This window comes from Nicotiana attenuata, chromosome 2 (genome assembly GCF_001879085.1).
Source record: "Nicotiana attenuata strain UT chromosome 2, NIATTr2, whole genome shotgun sequence".
Classification (NCBI taxonomy): Eukaryota; Viridiplantae; Streptophyta; class Magnoliopsida; order Solanales; family Solanaceae; genus Nicotiana; species Nicotiana attenuata.
In genome coordinates, this window is record NC_031990.1 from 57,719,746 (window position 1) to 57,737,755 (window position 18,010).

Below are 18,010 nucleotides of genomic sequence, written 5' to 3' on the forward strand. Positions count from 1 at the left end.
CACGAGAGGTGCCATCACGACCGGGGTGGAGTTTGGGTCGTGACATTGTCCAAAGGAGCGCATTGCTGAAATGAACACATCTGGCCTGATATAGAGCCCATATTCACATTTAGATCCATCCACAGACCTCAAGCTGATTCTGATCACACTGAACTAGGCTAATAACCTTTCGAAGGTCCATAATAACCCTCTTTTTCTCATAACACACGAGAACTATCATCATAACCGGGGCAATCCTCCACGGTCCACAACCCAATAAGTCGAGTGCCATCCAGGCATAAATTCTCAAATTAATGATATCACCACCGTCTTCGTACTTGGTTTAAATCTTCAATCAATCAAGTGACTACATGCCACACTTATATAATCTTCCTGTGGGGCACGCTCCCACGACCTTCCGTAACAGACAACAAATATGCGTATCCATACCACCAGCCGCAGTAACGCTGAGAAAGCGTTCAAGAATCCATAACCAGGATGCAAGGCCTTTTTCACAGAACACCGATCTCAGGTGACGCTGAAGACGATACCCACTTACTTTAAACATCGAAACTTCTTTACTGCTCATCCGAGCTCGCGGCATCCTTGTCAACACCGAACTGCAACCTTGATCCTCACTTCAAATTCCATACCACACACTGCACCAACATGCCAATATACAATAGAACACGATTTTTCATCATAACTCCGTAACCACTAATAGATTAACACTTCATCATATAAAACTTTTCACTTAACTCACTTCAAGAGAATCATAGCAACACACAGGTGAATTTTTTTTTATAACCGTGGAATATGCAAATATCTAAGTAGTGGTCTAAGCCACCATAGTCCTTCCGGGATCCGCCTACATATGACAGGCCATAACAGTGGAATACTTCTGAATAACATCAATTACGGTGATCCACAAACCTCACACGTGTCGTCACAAATCACTTGCATAACTTGATCACGTTGAAGGAAAAGATCACTACCACCAATATGCCAATTCAACTATGGCTAACCAATCTATCTTCTTCCAAATTAATTCTTGATTGCCTTAGAAATAATAATAACTCCATTCAACACATAACACACTCTATCCGCACTCATCCTGAGTGACCTTGAATCACGAGACCATGCTGTCTCAAATCCCACGAACCATTTCATACCTCCCAAATGCTACACTGCGAGTCAAAACATCATAGAACATTCTGTGCCTCTTCTCATAAGCTGCTACAAAGCTTGATTCTTAACCGTAGGCTCGAAATCGTTAGGCACCACGCTTTGCCCCTTTTAATCCACTAGGACCGTTGTTGAGAGCCACCCACTCTGACTTGGCCCCGAATATAATCAACTCCATGAATCTTCTAGCACATGAATACCCTCTCGATGAAGCATCCGGCAGAATCACTTCCCTTGAAATCCGCCTCTATGCAAGGCATAAATCCTGAATCCAAGCTCACTCTCTAGCTGCACAAGTCCATTCACCCCTCGTGGACATCAATTAAATGTGCGGCAACATCCTTCCAATTCAAAGTTACGTTTTATCCTCCTTCATTTCAAGTAGCTCCTTTCCGTTATATCGAATCCCCTGCCGCATAATAGCCCAATACTTTTATTTAAATGCGTAGCCCCCAATCATCAATCACTAAAATTCCCATGTCTTTCCAAACTCTTCTTTAAGGTGCGTAGTCATCCTAGCACAAAGCCCATATGCAAATCTGACACTCTCCTACTTTGGCGAAACTTACCCCTCTAATCGACCACTCGACCTTTGCTTCTTATACCTGGCCTTCTAGAAATTTTTACCACCGCCTGACACTCCCCACATGTCTTTCCTCATCCTTTGCTGCTCAGTTGTTGCCTTAATAAAATCTATCTTCGTAGCTTGAACCCACAATTTGCTGCTAACTTTAAACCTTTCCAGAGATCATCTTTCTCAAGCCGTCGACATTAGAAACACCGATTCAATCCTGAACCACCGCACCCCGCGATATCCGACGGTCTTTTCTCCAATATTATTTCACAATATCCTACCGCAAGGGCGAATTGCAGAAGACCATAACCCCGGCAAACTTAACACATACAATCGAGGACGACGACACTACATCACAGATAAAAATTCCACCATGCTCGAATTTACCAAGTCTCGTTACTCCATCACCCCAAATACGGACATTCATAGGCCAATTTCCTTCGCCGGAAGTGAAATATCATATCTCTGAATCGTGCACTGAGTAGATTTCCTTTCAACTCATTCACCGCCCCAACACACAGGCAAGTCTCCTACCATCAAGTCAATACTGTGCGATAACCAATCGCGAACATCATAGCAACCTGTGCATAGCCTCCAAGCTCTTAGGAGCACAACTATTGAGCCGAAATGATAGAAAAATCCTTCCGCAAGGCGACGACAATAGCTCACCCAACTATACCTGGAGAAACATCCCGCACCACATCTGTAGTAACATCACAATTCTTCAATTCTCGATTTATAACAAGCGGTTCGCGTTGCGTAAGATTGAGTAGGAAGGAAACAAGGGCATAAGCCTCAAGGAATCAAGTCGCACGATAAGGAAATCGAGAAGTGGAATTTTCCTAACAGTTACATAGCCTCTCGTAGATAAGTACGAACGTCTCCGTACCGATCAGCGAGACTCTAATAAACCGGCTTGTGATCCATGACTCCTATGAACCTAGAGCTCTGATACCAACTTGTCACGACCCCGGTTTGGCCTCCGTGAACCATCATGACGGCACCTAGTCTCTACGACTAGGTAAGCCTAAATTGCTGAAAAGAAACCAAAAATTTGCGGAAATAAAACAATTTAAAACAGAATAAGAAATAACCAGTGTGTAAATGTGCCGCTCGGCAAACACCATATTTAACGCTCAAAACCAACACATAAATCCAAGACCCAGAAACCCATGAATCACAAGCTAAGAAGTACTGCACAGCTCTAACTCCAGAATGTCTAACAAGGACTAAAAAATACAGCAGGGCTAGTACTAAACACCAAGAATAGAAAGAGACTCCTTGGTCTGCGGACGCGGTAGATATACCTTGAAGTCTCTACGGAAGCGCCTCGCCTCAAGGATGATAAGACTAAGCGAAAGTACCTGGAGCTGCACATGAAAAAACATGCGCAGAAGGGGCATGAGTACACCATGGCGGTACTCAGTAAGTGCCAAGCCTAACCTCGGTCGGGTAGTGACGAGGAAGGTCAGGGACCTACTGAGGTAAATAATAATAATAGTGACAGGTTAAGATAAACAACATAATTGAGAATCTACAGTAAGAGTCTATACATGATAATAAGAGTACAATAACGGAAACAGAATATAAAGACAAATCACCAGGTAACACCACTCACAACAGGGATAATAATCAGGGATCTCTTGGTATCCCGAGGATCTCTTGGTATCCTCACTATATATACGCTAGGGATCTCTTGGTATCCCGAGGATCTCTTGATATCCTCAATATATATCGGGGATCTCTTGGTATCCCGAGGATCTCTTGGTATCCTCAATATATATACACACTAGGGATCTCTTGGTATCCCAAGGATCTCTTGGTATCCTCAATATATGCTAGAGATCTCTTAGTATCCCAAGGATCTCTTGGTATCCTCAATATACGTGCTAGGGATCTCTTGGTATCCCGCACCTCAGTCCAAATCATAAATACGTACAAGGGATCTCCCGGGATGCCGTCCCGTAGTCCCAAATTAAAACACACAGAAGCAACACAAGGATACTCAATTAAATGCTAAATACGTATCAAGTAAACAATTAATTCTAGTCTAACATGCTTCACATAATGCAATTAAAGCAGTTTAAGCAAAAAGGCAATTAAGTCAACTAAACATGCTTTTCTAAACTAACAACAGGCTAAAGTCGCAAATAGAATAAACTGGAAGGAAAGGAACTCAACTTAAATACTAAAAATAAAACTGGATTTTTTAACAATTAGCTCAAGTACGTGCTCGTCACCTCACGTACAAGGCATTTCAATTATCAAACATCATATCCTAAGGGGAAGGTCCCCCACACAAGGTTAGACAAGCCACTTACCTCGAATAAGGTGCAAGTCAACCCGAAACCACGCCTTTGCCACGAGTATCCGACTCCAAATGTCCCAAATCTATTCAATTCAATTTCATAATGTAAATAACACTTCAAATAACTGATTCTATAATTAAATTCTAAGCTAAGACGCAAAAATAGGTAAAATAACCAAAATGCCCCTCAGGCCCGCATCTCGGAATCGGGTAAAATTTATATTTGCAGAATCCTCATACTCTCACGAGTTCAGGCATACCAAAATTATCCAAATCCAAGGTCAAATTCCCAATCAAAAGTCAAATTTTAGGTCTAGGAGCTTTCTTCCAACTTTTCCCCAATTTTCATCCCCAATCCGATTTAAATGGTGAAATTAACTATAGATTGATGGAATATAACTAGAAAGGGTTAAAGAATCATTACCCAATGATCTCCTCTTCAATTCCCTCTCAAAATCGCCCTCTCCTGAGCTCCAAATCGATTTTTCAACTTTTGAAACAAAACCCTCGAAATCTCATATTTCTGCCTAGCTGTTTCCTATCTGCGGTCCTGATGCGGTCCTGCTTCTGCGGAAACCACGTCGCATCTGCGACTTTCATTTAATTTCCCATGAGCCGCATCTACGGTTTCCTTTTCGCAGATGCGAAACTGCATCTGCGGTACTCCTCCCGCATCTGCGAAATCTGAAGAAAATACCAACATCCGCTTCTGCGGTCTCTACGCCGCTTCTGCGGCTCCGCACCTGCGGAACCCCAACCGCAGGTGCGGTTATGACAGGTACCAGCTAAAATCTGAAATCTCTCAACTTCAAAAATCTTTCCGTCAACCACCCGAAATCATCCCGGTGCTCCCGGAACCTCAGCCAAAAGCACCAACATTACCTAATACCTTATTCAAACTTGTACCAATCCTTAAAACACCTAAAACAACATCGAAACCTCGAATTAACCATGGATTTGAGCCTAAGAACTCCAAAATTTCTCAAAATACGCTTTCGATCAAAAGTCTATCAAACCTCGTCCGAATGACCTGAAATTTTGCACACACGTCCCAAATGACATGACGGAACTACTACAACTCTCGGAATTCCATTCCGACCCTCGAATCAAAATCTCACTATCGAACCGGAAACTTCAAAAATTCAACTTTCGGCATTTCAAGCCTAAATTAGCTACGGGCCTCTAAAACATAATCCAAACACGCTCCTAGCCCCGAAATCACCTAACGGAGCTAATGAAATCATCAGATTTCCATTTTGAGGCCTTCTTCACACTGTTCCTACTACGGTCAACTTTCCAACACTTAAGCTCTCATTTAGGGACTAAGTGTCCCAAAACTCTCCGAAACTAAAAACCGAACATCTCGGCAAATCGAAATAGCAGAAATAAACTTGGGGAAGCAGTTAATAGGGGATCGGGGCGTTAATTCTTAAGACGATCGGCCAGGTCGTCATATTTTATTGTGAGTTATTATACTTAATATTATAAGGTTATTTTTGTAAACCAACATTATATTCATGCTTTTATAATAATATAGATATTGTTCCACTTTCATACAATATTTAAATTAAAAAATATGTATAACTACAGGATAATACAATTTTTTTTATAATTTTACTACAACTTTACTACAGTTTCGTATGAATAATGTATGTCATGTCTTGTTCTTCTTCTTCTTCTTCTTCGAGTTTCAATCTGAATTTCAGCCAAAATCAAGTCTAATCTTCACCAGAACACCCTCAAAATTGAGCTATAAACTCCAAACAATATTCCTAATTGTTTGCAACAACACTCAATCCAAACAAATAATGGTTTTTGAAGTGGCTGTCAATGGTGGAATTGCTGTTCTCTTTTACTTTGCTTTACATTGTTGGAATTAGGGATTGAGAGATAGAGAGAGACATAGAGAGAATTCCCAATTGTTTGCAACAACACCCAATTCAAACAAATAATATTTTTTTGAAAATTCAAATTCGAATTCAAAGCTTCAAAGCTTTTTAATGGCTGTCAATGGTGGAATTGCTGCTCTTTTTTCCTTTGCTATACATTACTGGAATTAGGGATTGAAAGATAGAGAGAGACGTAGAGAGATAGAGAGCACACGAGAGAGAGAGAGAGAGAGAGAGAGAGAGAGAGAGAGAGAGAGAGTAGAGAGAGAGAGAGAGAGAGAGAGAGAGAGAGAGAGAGAGAGAGAGAGAGTATAAAACGAATTGTGAAATGAAACTCTACTAACTTCTCATTATTGCAAATGTGTATATATGTGCACGTATGACAGTTGTACAAAATACAACTAATTGTATAACTACTACAACTAACTAGATATAGCTACATGCTGACTCAGCACAGTACAAACTGGAAACAAAATAATAATTAAGTCTCTCAATAGTGGTCAATCTCGCATTGCCTTAATTATTCGATGTTTCTCTCATCAACAAAAATACAGTCGATATCGCCTATATCATTTGGTTTTGAGACACAATTTGAGAGAGTCAATTGTGCAATGGTCACTCAACTATCCAAATTATCTCATAAAGTCACTTTTCTTTCGTTTGTAACAACAAAGTCATTGAACCATGCCTATTGCACTCAGAAGGTCACTCGACTAGATTTTTCAAAAATATAATATTGTATATCTAGTATAATTACTTATTGTTTACATGATTATTTAAATATATCAAAATATATCATTCACTATAAATTAAAAACCTATATTCACCGTGAAATAATAAAAACTTCCCTTATACATGATAATATTTCTCAATAATTTCATCCCTAATTTTATTCGAAGAGGAAAAGGAGACGAAGAAAAGAAGATATGACAAAAGAAGAAGAAGATATCTATTTATAGTACAGAGACTATTCCGAAGCGAACTGGGAGAAGGAGAATAAGAATATTGTGAAAATATAAAATAAATAAAAGAACAAAAAAGATGGTAAAAATAAAAAAAAGGTTAAATTAATGAGAAATAATTTGAAAAATATAAATTTATGTTAAGGATATTTTCGCCTGTTAGATCTAATTTTAATGATGCAGATAATATATCTGTGCAGGAAATCAATTAGAGAAGATCAAGGAATCAAGGAGCTACTACGAGATTGTTGAAGTCAATTTGGATGCTTAAGGAAAGAAATCAATCAGCAAAGATTACGAAATCATGGACAGCTGTGACGGAAAGAATCAAGCAAGCCTAAACTTAAGGCATCAATCAAGGCCAGCACATTCAATCCGAAAGATTGAAGCAGTCAAAAAGCATCGAAGATTCTGTAAGAAGATTAGCTGAGCTGCTAATTTTGGAAGGACCAACAATCAAGGAGTAAACCCTCATCATCAACAACTATAGAAGGAAAGCTGTCAATTTCATCTCATCAAGGAAGAGCAACGACAAACAATCTTATTCTTGGAAAGAATCAATCTCTTTCCAAGGATCAAATCTCTTCGGTTGTCAAGTCTCGAACGGCCTTCACCAAAGTATTTATACTCAGCATCAAGCCTTAGACAAAATATACTTTGATCGAACCAAAAATCCTCTCTTTGTTCTACTGCAAACAAACATTGTAGTTCTTTAAGACCTGCTGTGTAACAAGTCAGAGAAAAAAAGAGAGAACAACACTGGTGAGGCATGGTATCAAAAGAGACGAGTGTTATAGGAACTGAGCTATCACGTCATTTCCATTGTACTTGAAGAAACGCATTTACTAACGAGAACTCCCTTGCAACCCAAGGGGACTGGACTAGGATTCACATTGAATCCGAACCAGTATAAAATTCCGGTGTCTTTAATTCCTGCACTTACTTTCTGTGTTTTATATTCTGCTATTATAACTGTTAGGTTATTGTATCTAGTCGACTAATTGAAAAATCAGTCAACCAATAGAGATTAAGATTAAAAATATACAATTCACCCCCCTCTTGTACTTTCAATTGGTATCAGAGCAAGGCTCACATTCTACTTTTGCTTAACAGCTTGTGAGAAAAGATCATGGCAAATCAAGTTATCATAGGAGCTCTCTTCCAGGAAGGAACTTCACAAGTTAGACCACCATACTTCAATGGACAACATTTCTCTCACTGGAAATTGCGTATTGAGATCTTTGCCAAGGCTTATGACGTTAAAGTTTGGAGAGTCATCAAAAAGGGGAACTATCCCTTACCAGCTGCTACTCCACCACTTGCTGATCCTGAAGATATAGATTCATATACAAAAGAGCAAATGGAAGTGGTACAAGTTAACAATAAATCGAGAAATCTGCTTCACAATGCTATAAGTGGTGAAGAATATGAGAAAATCTCTAGCTGTGACACAGCCAAAGAAATGTGGGACAAGCTTGAGGTTACATACGAAGGAACCAGCAAAGTAAAGAAAACACATATCAACATGTTAGTTCATGATCACGAACTCTTCTCAATGAAAGAAGGAGAATCTATTGAAGAGATGTTTGCTAGGTTCAGCAAAATCATTAGCGATCTAAAGGCATTTGGCAAGCCATATACTAGTGATGATCAAGTCAGAAAAATTCTCAGAAGCCTGCCAACTACTTGGTAGACCAAAGTAGTCACACTTGAATCTCAGGATCTAAACAAATTATCATATGATGAACTACGAGGAGAACTCATAGCCTTTGAAAAGACACATCTCAAGAAGACTAGTCAAGAAGAAAAAAAGAAAATAGTCGCATTTAAGGCTTCAACTGAAATAGCTGAAAATGAAATTGATGATGATCCTGAAGCTCTACAAGAAGAGATTGCTATGCTATCAAGAAACATGGATGGCTTAATGAGAAGATTCAGAAATACAAAGAAAGGAAGAATTCCGCCCAGACGATCCAGGCAATACAACGAACAGGACAAGAATGATGGAAAATGCTATGAGTGTGGAAGATTTGGACACATTCAAGCTGAGTGCCCAGAACTAAAAAGAAAAATTTCTAGAGGCTTTAACAAGAACAAATCTTTTGGAAGCTGGAGTGATGAAGACAGTTCAGAACACGAAGAGATAGCAAATCTTTGCNAGAGAGAGAGAGAGAGAGAGAGAGAGAGAGAGAGAGAGAGAGAGAGAGAGAGAGAGAGAGAGAGAGAGAGAGAGAGAGCAGGAGGGAGAGAGAATAAGGATGAGAAATAATTGATTCCTAATATAAAGGGATACTCATTTAATTCCTAAAGTGTATATAATTGGTAAATTTGTATATAGGATGTAATTAAATTAAAACTTGAGTAGGGAGAGTAATAAAGTTTCCAATAGTGCATAGGTATGTAAAAATCCCAAATTTTTTTTAGCCATTTTAGCCAACTCTTAAACTTTTACCTATTTTTTCGTCTGTATACTCTTTTATTTTTGCATAATAGCGGCCACAAATGGCTTCTTCACAATCGAATTGAAAATGGATAAAGCCACCATCATATCCTCTATCATTGGCATTTGTGTGAGCTGAGCAGTGAACCTTCTCTCGCTCAATATATTACTAGTATACGTACCCGTGCGATGCGCCGATTGTTTCAAAGGAAAAAAATGATATAGTAGAAACAGGTCTTTATTGTAGACTAAATTTAGCAATCACATTCAAAAGAATTAAATAAAAAAACAAATATATGAATTTCTATGCTAGGGCCCATCAATATTTATGCACAGAAACATGATTAGCAGAGAAGGTTGGGTAACTGTGATAAGCCAAAAGCTAAAGTAGATTTTCTGCAATTCACTTCCAGTTCATATACACATCGTCCATAATTGCAGCTCAATATCGCACATTTTAGTTGACTTCACGATAAGTGTTCGGTCTCTTTTGGATATCGTTAATGCCAGTCATTTAAAGGTATATGTTTCTCTCAATTAACTGCAAAAACCTACATTACAAAAGAGAAAGCTGAGTATTCATGAAGGATGCATGCTCAACTTAAAGGCAGCATATAAAGGACTGACATGGCCTATGTTTTAGGCAAACCATTAACTACAAAAGCCTACATATATACCTGTTGTAATTGTCCGAAACCGCTTTTGGCCAGCAGTATCCCAAATTTGTAGTTTGATTCATTTGCCATCTAGTTCTATGGTCCTTATCTTGAAATAAATATTGTGAAAGAATATTTTTGAATGGAATAAATTGGCAGAAAAAGAAAGGGAAAACATCTAAATATCAATACTCATATGTTATTTATAGAGGGCATTAATATTCTTAATGACCATGTTACTGAACAATTTCATGATTTACATTTAAGTTTAACAATCTATGGACTATCTTACGTATGTAGAGAGTAAAAGTTTAACACCTGAGAGAATCATGAACTGATTCAAATATCTTGTCCAAAACAAATGAGAATACAAAACTAAATAAACTGGAAAAGTTCAATACCAAGAAAAACATGAAATGATTCAAACATCTTGTTCATAACTAATGAACTAACTAATCAGACAGATCTTAGTTCCTGCAACAGTTACATTTAAAAACAACTTATGTTGTCTTCTTTTTTTAAATACTCTCTTGATCTTATTTCCCGATAACTGTGCATTCGTATCTTCTTCAACCTGTCACGACCCATTTCCACAATAGGCCATGAGGGCGCCTGACACCCTTGTCAGGCAAGCCATTGCAAAAACATTACTAAAATTCTTATGTTGCTCCTTAATTAGAAAGAAGTGGAATAAACACTTAACTTGGAATTTAAGACAGAAGAGCGAAATACTGTAGTAATATAATTACACGACCCTGAAATAATCGTCTACCAAAGTGTGTGCCAGAACCTGGTGTCACAAGCTACGGGCAGCTAGTAGAATATATATCCAAAAGAATATCACACTATCCTACTGTCTGAATCCAAATAGATAGAAAATGTAAATACAAAGGAAAGACTTCTTCGACTGTGGGTCGACATGAAGGGAAAGCAGCTCACCGTAGAAGTCCCAAGTCCGCTCACGGATGCGCACCAGTATGATAACCAGATCCACCTGCCTCAGATCCTGTACATTTAAGTACAGAAGTGTAGTATGAGTACATAAAATAATATGTACCCAGTAAGTATCCCATCTAATCTCGAAGAAGTAGAGACGAGAAGTCGACTTGATACTTACTAGGGTCAATTAATATGCGAAGAGTTTATAATAAGCATGGATATCTCAAGCTATTTACATTTAATAATCATGGAATAACAGTTCTTTCCCAAACATTAACAAGAATGCCTGTATATATAGTCTAAGCAAATATGTATCTCAGCCCTTGAAGGATTTCTAAGCAAAACATATGCAAATAATCACCGTGGGACGTACGACCCGGTCCAACATGAAATAAACTGTGCACTGCCGAGGGTCGAACGGCTCGAACCATAGATGCATCTATTACCCCGCTCGCGAATCACCCGTGCGACGCGGTGAAATAGAAATAAGCTCATTGTCAAGCAACAACAACAATGAATACGCATATGAGGGTGGCCGTACATAGAAGTGCCAATTATTTTCTTTTAAAGAACCAAATAGGTTGAGGGTCATTTTCTAATCTCATTCTTCTTAGTCACAAGAGTTCATATAAATCCAAGATGATCAATTATACTAGAATATCACGTAAGGCATGCTCATGGGTCCTAAACTACCCGGACTTAGCATAATAGTCGCTACGCACGGACTCTCGTCACCTAGTACGTACGTAGCCCCCGAATACAGTGACAAATAATTCAATTATTATACCTATGGGGACAATTCCCTCTTACAAGGTTAGAAAGGAGACTCACCTTGTTCCAAAGCGCACTTCCAATATCAAGAACAAGCCCAAGCCCTTAATTCGGAGCCGAACGATCGCAAACTAGTTAAAATAAGTAAGAACTAGTCAATAAAGGCTTACAAGGTCGAATTCTAACTATTTAAGTAATTTCCCAACCTTTTCCACAAGTTTTCTAAATTCCGACCCCGGGCCCACGTGCCCGGATTCCGAGATTTTTCGAAGGAAATTGTTTTCTACAACCTAAGGATCAATAATATATGATTTCTACTCCATTTCATAATAAATTTCATGCTTAAATCTTAGTTTTATTAAAACCCTAGGTCTAGCTCTAACCCCTTTGATTTTCCTAATTTCTTGATGTTTAATCTACCTAATATACATGTATTTAAACTAAGGATGAATGAAAATAACTTACCTCACAATGTTATGTTGAAACCCCTCTTTGGAAGCTATCAAATCGCCCAAGTGTAGTGTAGAAATGAAATAAATGCTCTTAAGTCCCGTTTTTAAAACCCTTCCCAGCCCTCTGATGTCGCAATTGCGACACAGGGCTCGCAATTGCGATATCGCAATTGCGACATTTCAATCGGAAATGCGAACAACCCCTCCCCCTACCTCGATCGCAAAAGCGAAGGGAGTTCCACAAATGCGAACCCCCTGGTTTCGCAAATGCGAAGTATAAGGTCGCAATTGCGACTCTTGCCCAGCCACCCCAGCTTCGCAAATGCGATGACCAACTCGCAATTGCGAACAGTGTCTCGTAATTGCGAGACCTGCAGCAGGGATAAAAAATACCAGAAAATTGGTATGTTTTCTCAACTCCAACTATGCTCGAATCTCACCCGAGCTCTCGGGGCTCCACTCCGAACACTCATACCAGTCCTACAACCATGTGCAAACTTGCTCAAGCAATCAAATCGCATAATTAATACCTAAAACCATGGATTTACACCAAAAATGCATGGAATCCTCAAGAACACCTAAATTCCTAACTTTTCAACCAAACATCCGAATCACGTCAAATCAATCCCGTTTCTCACCAAATTTCACAGACAAGACTAAAATATTATATCCAACCTGTACCGGGCTCCGGAATCAACATACGGGCCCGATATCAATGTGAGCAAGCATTTTCCTTTTTATTAAACTCTTAGGATTTCAGTTTGACAATTTTCAATAAAAATTCATTACTCGGGCTAGGGACCTCGGAATTCGGTTCCGGTCATACGCCCAGGTCCCATATTTTTCCACGGACCCTACGAAATTGTCGAATCACGAATCCGGGTCCGTTTTCTCAAAATGTTGACCGAAGTCAAACTTGGTCTTTTAAGAAAATCTTAAAGAAGCAAATGGGCATATTTTTACTCAAAACTCTTCCAACTCCCGAACCAATCGCCCCCGCAAGTCGCAAAATTAGTTAAAGCAAGTACGGGAGGCTTTATTTAGGGGAACGGGGTTCCAAAATGCAAAACGACCAGTCGGGTCGTTACACAACCCCTGCTGCAATCTTGGCAGGTGTATTTGCAATATCGATCAACTCGTTATCTTCAGTAGAATCCTACATATTTAAAACATAAAAACTTGTGAAAATCAATTGTTAATCTATAGTTCTTATTGCTTTATTATTGTATAACCTGCAAATCATTAAATTAAAAGAATGAATTATGTAAAATATTAATAATGAGTTATAAAATCACCGTGATTTCATTATCTTCATGACTGACTTCGTTATTATTGAAATCTGGATCCTATAAGAAATTGTGCATCATAAGTATAGAAACATACTTTGAATGTCTCTTCACATGGAGAAGGAATGTATTTCTTTATAATTTCCTCGTCGTCACTAAGTGTAACAACTTTCAAGACATCATCTTGATTCTTACCGTTGGAACTCTTAACCTCCACTTTAAACATAAATTTTTTATCAACAATATTTTCTATCTCCATTGGACATGAAGAGTCGTCTGCAGCACCATAATTCTAAGAAAAAGGACATAATCACAACGGTTAACAGAAGCTACAACAACAAAAGTAAAAAAATAAATGTAATATGGTGTACACATATTCTTTGTTCCATATTAGAATGGATTTAATAGTTACAAAGATAATGCTTCAATTCTCATAGTAAGTGTGTTATTAAGCATAAGCTAAATGCCAGGAACAATACACTGAATAAAGTTACTAAAATAAAAAGAGGAAAGTAGAACATCAGAAACTAAAGTGAAAGCATAAGTTTTCTGAAGTAGGATCAAAATAAAGTAAAACATCAATCAAAATTCAAACAACATTTATGCTCTTTAAAAGACACCAAAACTTAGGGACAACTAAGAATAGAGAACTATTACCATCATTTCAAACTTATCCCCTCTAAAGTAAATATAAAAAGAGCAAATGCATACGGATTTAGCAAAATAAGCTCATTTGACTTTAAAAAACCCAAACTGAAAGAGCAATAAAGCATGATGTGTTAAATAAATTATTAGCAAGGGCCAGAAGCATAAAAGACACAAGAAAGCAGAAAGAAACCACGACACATGGGAACCAAAGAAATATATATGCTAAAAAGGTAAAGCTACTTACCCTTACACAGTGATTTGCTTGTTGCTCGGTCAAAGTCACTTTTTAGCTTTCACGTTTATAGAAAAATAATACTATCTGAGAATTCAAAGTAAATTAAATGGCAGAAGTAGCCATTCTGATAATGTGAAGGTCAATACAGGAAGTTTTACAACATTCAGTGCTGACTTTGTAACTTAAACTTGGAACTTTGAAGTTTAACAGTCCTCACATGCTTATAAACACAAATTAAACTACCCCAAAAATAAGAACGAAAGGAGATGCAGGGGATTGGATCATGTACCACTTATTTCAAGGTTGATGGTCTTATTTTTCTAAACAATTATATTATACCTCGAATACAACATCCTTTAAATCATTTGCCGATTTTGCGATAATCTTAGTTGCATCCTTATCCCACAACAGCAAAGAAATTGTACCGGTGCAATCCATCACCTTAACTTCTAGCCTGTACCTGGAAAGAGTTTGTGTTTTAAATTTTTAATCTTTAATAATATAAAATAAAACTATAAATTATGGTCATACCTATGAGTGGGAGATTGAATCTGCTCGCATTTTTTACAATAGAATTTTTTCCCTCTTCGTCTAGTTTTTTTGCGCAATTTTTGCATGCTAAATAACACCATCCACGGTCTAATTCTACGTGTACAATAGTTGCTACAACCCAGAAAGCTCCTGGCTGCACATAAAAATTATATATACAAATGTTATGGAGAGAAAGAGAGGATAAAAGTTGTGATAATTTAAAATTAACAAAACTAAAAAGTAGGTACTCACATGCTTACAGTCACTCAGATCCTCAATAGTTTTAATTTCAATGCTTCCAGATGCTAGCTCATCAGCAACAGAATGAGTTTTGTGAGATGAAATTTGAGTAACTCTTTGTGAGCTTTCTCCACGCACAAAAACCATTCTATTTCATTTTTAAGTTGAGATATGTTAATAAATATTAAGACTAAAATTTGATTTGAAATATCCTTTAATTAAGTATAACTTATAGAACTGGAGCAAAAGTCAACAACTTGAGGAAGATTTGAATTGATCCAAAGCTTCGACGCGTGCCAAGTGTTCCGCACCGAATATTGTTCTATACACATAAAAGTAATTTTTAAGAGTTTACTAATTGTATAAAGACATTGTATTGTAAGTAAGTAGATAATTTAATAACCTCGATATCGATGTGCTCTAATCAATTGCATGACGATGGCAACAGGCTTATGATTGGATCCATTCAAATGCGGCTTGATCTGTTCGACAAAGTCTCCCCAAAGAGTTGCAGAAATGTTATTGCTCCTATAATTATTATAAGGTTAAGCATAAGAATCAAATTAAAGAATTGTTGAAATATTTAGTTAGTTTAATAAATTGTGGCGAGCTTACTCATAATCTTGTATCTCAATGTTCATGAACATACGGATGCTATCGTCTTGTTTGATAGGTTGTACGTCTTCATAGCTCACAATTTCGCCAATAACATCTACAATAATATTGAAATTTGTTCAAAATTAGTAATCATTAGGGACAATATAAAGGAAGATTGTTAAAGAATTATTTAATTTAATGATCTACATATTGCTTTGAACATTTAAGCAAAATGTCCAAATTCTTGGTTATTGATCAGATTGCAGAAGTATATTCTTGTAATTGTTTCTAAGAAATATAACTACAAAGTGATATATATAACTACAAATCCAGCTAACAGATTTATAACCAACAAAAGAAGAAATAAAAATTATTATTCACCTTAAACAGAATGATATTTTTTACGGGGAACAATTATGTTGTCTAAACAATAAAGAATAAGCATTACCTTAGAAAGAGCTAGTGTATGATTCAATCAAAATGTACTACATTTCAGATAATTCAATTTTTTTGTTGGTTAATAGAAAAAGGTATTTAGAGCCAACTCATTGGGTCAACCTCATTTGTTAAAATTTGGAGATGATAATCCCGTATCTCCATCCTTCTCCATTTAAATAGTAGTGTTAGTTTATTTGGAAAAAACTTAAACTTTTCATCTAAGATAAAAGTCCCTCAACCTTTGGCAATTGATTTATTTATTGAACTAACCTCCTAGGACTAAAATTTCAGATACATCACCTATTGTGATTAAATATTTTTTTTAAAGTGAAAGTTAGGTTTACCTTTCTATTTAATGTGTTTATTAATTAATATTTTCTCTTACTAATTATAGATGTTGTTCATTTACGACTGAGTCTATTTGAAAGGCAATAGGACAACCATTTTATTTCTACTAAATCTATACAAAATAGAACGATTAACTCATGCACATGTGACAGTAAGACATAGTTGGCAAACTTCTCTATGTGAACTCTCTCCGGTCTCCACAACATCAGCATACTTTGAAAAGTGGAAATTTGGCTGATTTATCAAGTAGTCCTATTTATAGACTGTAGCAATAGGAAATTTTTTTTTTGCTACTACTTCACTGCCATATTTAGTTATATTGAATTACTTCTCACTTAGCATTCATATAACAAATAACTAAAAGTAAAATAAAACTGGAAAAAATGAGAGAAATTTAATTAACGAATAGCTCAGTATTGTCGAATTCCTGAGGATTTGACAGCTGCTCATAGGTTTTAAATTTGAAGATACACATGTTGAAATGTGGATCATGTATGGTCTTATACGTGAACATCAACTTAAACTTGTGGTCTTTGGTCTTCAGTTTCATATTATTTGGACAAACCACGAAATTCTTCATGATGTACAAACCCATTTCCTTAATTTGTTGATTGAACCTTTGGATAAAAGACCTGCCAATACTTGCGTGAATGCGGTCGCCCTAAAAAAATTAGTCTATTAGTTAAAATGACTAAGTTATTTTCTATATGACTGTAATATATTTATTTATATGTAAACAATGCAAATAGAAAGTAATCGTGAAGTCTAAATCAATACCTTTTCATCCATCATAATAATCTCAATAGAAAAAGGGGTATCAGGTCTGTCGCGATCCGGATTTTCCCAAAGCCTGACAACACGAACCTTTAATTTACAATTCATTGACTTGTTGTTAATTTCGCTAACGAAATTTGTTTCAGCCGCCATTAAGTCCTGAAAATAGATAGAGGTATTCATAAATATTAGTACAAACTCCAACAAAATGCTTATAAAAACACATATGAGGGAAGAGATCATGTGAAATAATTGACTTTTTGCTGACGATTCTCGAAAAAATCATCAGCAAGAATCTGTGGTATAACCCTAAGATTGGTAAACAACAGTTGCCATAGGAGTTACGCCGTCAACAAACTTCATAAAAATGTATCCAGAATACAATCTCAACTGTAATAAAGATTGTTTATGAAATATAAATCATACCGATCACCTCTTGTAGTCCACAATTGCTGTTTGATACGCACAAGAGGGAGAAAGAATAGAAATATATATTGTAAAAGTAGAAAACTGAATTGAGAAAACTGTGAAATCATGTTACTGAGAATGTAGGACAGAAGTGCGTGGGTGAGGAGTTCAAATCGTGGTGAGAGATCGTGGGATAGAAGCTGAATTTGTTGGATTGCTATTTCTAGGGCAAACAGGCGAAGGAAGGGCGTGGGTCTGAAGCGCCGAATTCCCAATTCCTCTTTCTTATAAAAAATACAGTTTTTTAAAAACTGTAGAACTACTGGTTCTTTAATAAAAAAAACTAACTA